The following is a 6,029-nucleotide window of genomic DNA, read 5'->3' on the forward strand; positions in this document are numbered from 1 at the left end:
GCATTGCAAAATCCTACAAAATAAATTGCTCTGTGTTTATTTTGTTTAGAGCTCAGATAGGATGGGATTTTGTGTACGGCATAGATTTTCTGTGTGCGGGACGCGCGAGCAGAGCGCAATGGCGCAGGCGCACAACTTAAAGGGAACATTGCCCAGGGCCGCCCCTCCATCCCTCCGCAAAAAAAAAAAACTTGGGGGTGAGGCACATGTAAAACGTAAATGTCGGACATTAAACTTTTCTCCACAAAACTCAAAAAGTGGCTTAAAGGCCTACTGAAATGATTTTTTTTAAATTTAAACGGGAATAGCAGATCCATTCTATGTGTCATACTTGATCATTTCGCGATATTGCCATATTTTTGCTGAAAGGATTTAGTAGAGAAAATCGACGATAAAGTTCGCAACTTTTGCTCGCTGATAAAAAAAGCCTTGCCTGTACCGGAAGTAGCGTGACGTCACAGGAGCTAGTATTCCTCACAATTCCCCGTTGTTTACAATGGAGCGAGAGAGATTCGGAGCGACAAAGCGACGATTACCCCATTAATTTGAGCGAGGATGAAAGACTCGTAGATGAGGAACGTTACAGTGAAGGACTAGAGAGGCAGTGCAGGACGTATCTTTTTTCGCTCTGACCGTAACTTAGGTACAAGCTGGCTCATTGGATTCCACACTCTCTCCTGTTTCTATTGTGGATCACGGATTTGTATTTTAAACCACCTCGGATACTATATCCTCTTGAAAATGAGAGTCGAGCAAGCGAAATGGACATTTAAAGTGACTTTTATCTCCACGACAATACATCGGTGACACACTTAGCTACTGAGCTAACGTGGTAGCATCGTTCTCAAATGAAGATAGAAACAAAATAAATAAACCCCTGACTGGAAGGATAGACAGAAGATCAACAATACTATTAAACCATGTACATGTAACTACACGGTTAAAAATTCTCAGCCTGGTAAGGCTTAACAATGCTGTTGCTAACGATGCTAAGGCTATTTTAGCAACTTAGCAACCGGACCTCACAGAACTATGATAAAAACATTAGCGCTCCACCTACGCCAGCCAGCCCTCATCTTCCCATCAACAGCCGTGCTCACCTGCGTTCCAGCGATCGACGGCGCGACGAAGGACTTCATCCGTGGGTTTGGCGGCAAGCATCGGCTAGGCGTCTGCTAAGTAAGTAGTCCTTGTTGTGTTGCTGTAAGTATTGTACTTAGCCGCTAATACACCGATCGATCCCACCTACAACGTTCTTCTTTGCAGCCTCCATTGTTCATTAAACAAATTGCAAAAGATTCACCAACACAGATGTCCAGAATACTGTGGAATTTTGTCGAAGAAAATAAGAGGTTTTTGTATCGGGTCCGATGGGGTCCAACCACTTCCGTGGATTTTGTGACGTCACGCGCATAAATCAAATCCAAAGGAGTTTTTCAACCGGAAGTGTGGCGGGAATTTTAAAATTGCACTTTATAAGTTAACCCGGCCGTATTGGCATGTGTTTCAATGTTAAGATTTCATCATTGATATATAAACTATCAGACTGCGTGGTCGGTAGTAGTGGGTTTCAGTAGGCCTTTAAGGAGCACTAGAACTGGAGTATGGACAAATGGCACCAATTCTTTTTTATGTACTTTTCTTTTGTACTTGTCTTAATCATTTTGTATGTTTTTTTCACTTTTCTCAACTTTTCTTTAAAAGCCTAACCAGGGACGAATGTTGCAAATTAGCCTGTGGCTAGAAGTCTTATGTACTTTAACATCGGTTACCTATGGCTAGCAATGTTTAATTGTACTGTCCCTGTCAAATAAATAAACTATAAAAAATAATAAAATAATAATAATAATGACACGGTGCTTCATATTAAAATTTACTGCAAACACATTCCGAGCCTCTTCCCACTCAATCATTGATAAGAATATAATGACAAATATCTCCAAACATTCTCATTGTTTCCTGTGTCGCACAGTGTTCGTGTTCACCCGATCATTTCTACGTACAGGGATCAAATCCTAATCAAATTTGTGCCAGAAACATTTGTAACGTCATGTTTTTTTTACTATGGTAAATGTCTTATTTTGCAGTGAATGTCACAATGGCGCATGGCAGTTGTAAACACAAACAATGCACCAGCCTCTTCTCACACAACCCTTCTAATTAGTGATCATAGGCAGGTGAGTCCTATGTTCACTAAACCGAGGCCGGTGTGTAATTATGTATATATGCAGATTATTCATACTATTTATTTTTAGTGCGCATGTACCTTAAGCGTGCATAGTTACCTAAAATGTGGCACAAGTTGTTATACTGTCAGCGAATAGGGTATTTCATATGCTAGTGCAAAGATGAGTGAGGAGACTCCGACTAGTGTGCCCACTGGTAAATTTCACTTCAAAATACACCCAGACTGGACTTCAGATAAAACTGCTATCAAGTTTTGAGCAAATAAATTATGTGCATTTAGATAAAACATTTAAAAAATGTTCCTGGATGACATTTGTCAGAATATGGTGATGAAACAAAAGTAGTCACGTAACAGCCCTGTGATGAGATGGCGACTTGTCCAGGGTGTACCCCGCCTTCCGCCCAAATGCAGCTGAGATAGGCTCCAGCACTACCCGTGACCCCAAAAGGGACAAGCGGTAGAAAATGGATGGATGGATAGTCACGTAACAGCCTATTATTTTCTGCTCGGGCCAAAATTAGACTTAAAATAACTTTTATTCAACCAGCTAATTGTTTCCTAATTGGAAATAACACAGACATCTCCTTGATGATAAGACTATGATGTATTTACATTTGAACAAAACCAAGTCAGGAGTATGATTAATTTCAGGTTTAACTGTATATAAAATAAACATGGGACCAGAATTTTATATACACCAAAATATTATGTATACAATAATGCAATATGTAGTGCAGTCAAGATTCAAAGTACCAATACTGAATTATTTAATATCAATAAATACAATGTAAAATAATCGGCCATAAGAAAAAAGAAAAACAGATTGATAGTAATAATAATAGAAATAATAATAAATTAACACAAATGAAAGACTCATGTCGTAATTAGATGATAATAAATATATTTGAGGAAATGTTATCATTAGACATTACACGTGAGGCGCCACTATTTTACCTATTACATAACTGTCTATGTCTCATAGAAGTTTTCTTTTAACTATGGATTTATTCCTGCATTGTATGAACAATATGCGTCATTCACGCCTTTTTTCATGTTTTTTTCACCTGTTTGTTTTCTTAAAGGTCAGACTTGAGACACGAAAAAAGAATGTGCCGTAAAAGAAAACAGACGTCATGGGGATCAAGGCACTCTTTTGTGGTGGTATTTCAAAAGGAGTGGATGCTAAAATTGGCAACTTAAAGGCTGAATGTTAATACTGTATTTTTCATTTCATTTTTTGTGATCAAATCAGATAAATGAACGGTATAGACACTTGTAAGACAAACAATTCTAACCTCTTAAATGAACAATTTCATATATTTGGGGCATGCTTTCCCATGTTCGCAATGCTTTATTTACCTCTCAAAGTTACTACCATTGAAATATATTGACGAGGGTTGGAATGTGCCAATAACAAAAGAAATAAGGGTGTAGACGCCTGACATCCTTTATAAAGGGATTTTGGCTTTGTCCTTCAATATTGTCGTGCCACATTTTATCAGAATGTATCACCTCCTTTGTTCCTCTTTTGCCATTTGCGGCTGAGGTATAAGTAGGATTCGAAAGATGCACCACCACTTAAGAAGGTATCTCCGCTTGGAGATACGTTAAAAAAAAGTTTGAATAGAATCAGGAAAACACATCGGGACTGGAGATACATTTTAACTTTGAAGGATTTGATATATTTATTATTGTTATTATTCTGGTAAGTTCATTATTAGTTGTATTTTTTATTGTAATTTTTTTTTTTTACTGTAGAATAAACATCTATATGCATCAAAGTTTTAAAATGTAAGAAATCTTATTTATAATTTGGTTCAAATGCAAACATTGCAAAAACAAATTCTGAATTAAAAAAATTTGTTTTGATTTAGTTTTTTATAAACACACTTGGCTTGTTTCAAATATATCATTGTTACTTAGAAGAATTATTTTAGAAAATACGTTGTTGTTGTTTTTTTACTGTATGTTACTTTAATCTACTGTAATAGCTTATATTGTTCTTTATGAATTTATGAATATTTTTCATTTTGTTTTGTTTTTATTTTACTTAATCTGTCATTTGTTTCCTATATCATTTTATTGTGGTTTTGTTTTAATACATCTGTTTTATTGTAGTTGAATTGTCAATTTACATTTGCATTTAAAAATTCATCAAATTGTTATTGTATGCATCTTCATAAACTGTATTTTAATTGTTATTCAGAATGTTCTTTTTTTAATGTATGTTCATTAACATTGTAGACATTTGTATTTTATATTAACATGAAACATTATTTCCAATTGTATGTATTTTCAAAGATAAAATTTCACATTTAATTTCTTATACCTCCAGATACTGTACATAACGCAGTAAAGTAGAAACGTCCGCCAAGATAGACATGTTACAAATGTTTAAATTTAAAAAAAAATTATGTCCGCAATCAGCAGTGAACACTCTGACAAGAACAGAGCATAACTTAATGCTTAATGCTTGAATTCACAACAAATTGAAAGGGATTGTCACTCGGCACGTGTCAAACTTTGACCAAAATCTATATTTTTTAGGTTTTTGCGTAAACTAGCAAAAATGTTAACCTTTTTTACTGTTGCTTATTTTACTCTGTAGAAAAACTGATGCGAGATGCTCATCAGATGGGCTGTGACATGGTTCCTGATCCTAACAGGTAAACTGATCTAGTTAACTATATACAGCTTTTCTGTACTGCACCACTTTTGCCATACTGGAGTTCAAGCTATTGAATGTTTTAATAACTAACCTTTTTTTTCTTTTCTTACAAAATGTAACACGAATAAAAGGTTTTAGGATAACCACTGCATTGACAACAACTTCAAGACTGAGTATAACACCTGTGACGACAACAACGAAAGCAGTAACAACAAAAGTGGAAACAACAGCAGAACCTGTGACGACTGCTGTAACAGCGGCTGCGGAAACAACTAAACCCACAACAACAAATGCAGCATCTGCAGTCACAACAGAACCCACACCAACTGCAGTGACAATAGCTGGTAAAACAATAACCGAAGCAACAACACTAAAACCCTCAACAACTGAGACAAAAACTGCAGGAAGGACACCTGCTGAAACAACAGCAGAACCCATGATAGCTGAGGCAACAACTGCAAGGAAAGCAGCTACTGAAACAACAACAGAACCCACAAAAACCGAGGAATCAATTGCAACCACTATAACCATAGCTACAACAGCATCAACAAATGCAGTGACGACACCAGCTAAAACTACCACCATAGCTACAACTGACTCAACAGATGGAGTGAAAACACCTGTAAAAACAACAATTGGAGCAACAACAGCTGAACCTACAGGTGATGCATCACCTGTGGAAACAACAACTGCAGAGACAACACAAGCTGATACTACAACAGCTGCTACAACTGAAGTGACAACATCTATTGCAACAACCTCAAAAACAACAACTGGAGTGACAACACCTGTTGAAACTACAACCATACCTACAACTGAAGTGTCAACTGCAGTGACAACACCTGGTAAAACAACAATTGTAGCAACAACTGCTGTACCAACTACAATTGATGTGTCACCTGTTGAAACAACAACTGAAGTGACAACACCTGTTGAAACAACAATTGTAGCAACAACAGCTGAACCAACTACAACTGATACCCCACCTGTTGAAACAACAATTGCAGTAACAACACAAGCTGAAACAACAACTGTCCCTACAACTGAAGTGACAACATCTATTGCAACAACCTCAAAAGCAACAACTGGAGTGACAACACCTGTTGAAGGTACAACCACAGCCTCAACAATTGCTACATCTGAAGCAAGAATTGCCACGACAACAGTTGGTGA

At 36.8% G+C, this 6,029-nt stretch overlaps 1 long non-coding RNA gene across 1 annotated transcript; it reads left to right on the plus strand.

Moving 5' to 3' along the window:
• Nucleotides 1–3,838: 3,838 nt before the first annotated feature.
• LOC133661767 (uncharacterized) lies at nt 3,839–5,023 on the plus strand. Its single transcript, XR_009827991.1, has 3 exons — nt 3,839–3,893; nt 4,797–4,854; nt 4,988–5,023. It is a non-coding gene; the product is annotated as an uncharacterized LOC133661767 (long non-coding RNA).
• The last annotated feature ends 1,006 nt before the right edge of the window (nt 5,024–6,029 follow it).

The sequence above is a fragment of the Entelurus aequoreus genome, linkage group LG12 (genome assembly GCF_033978785.1).
Source record: "Entelurus aequoreus isolate RoL-2023_Sb linkage group LG12, RoL_Eaeq_v1.1, whole genome shotgun sequence".
Classification (NCBI taxonomy): Eukaryota; Metazoa; Chordata; class Actinopteri; order Syngnathiformes; family Syngnathidae; genus Entelurus; species Entelurus aequoreus.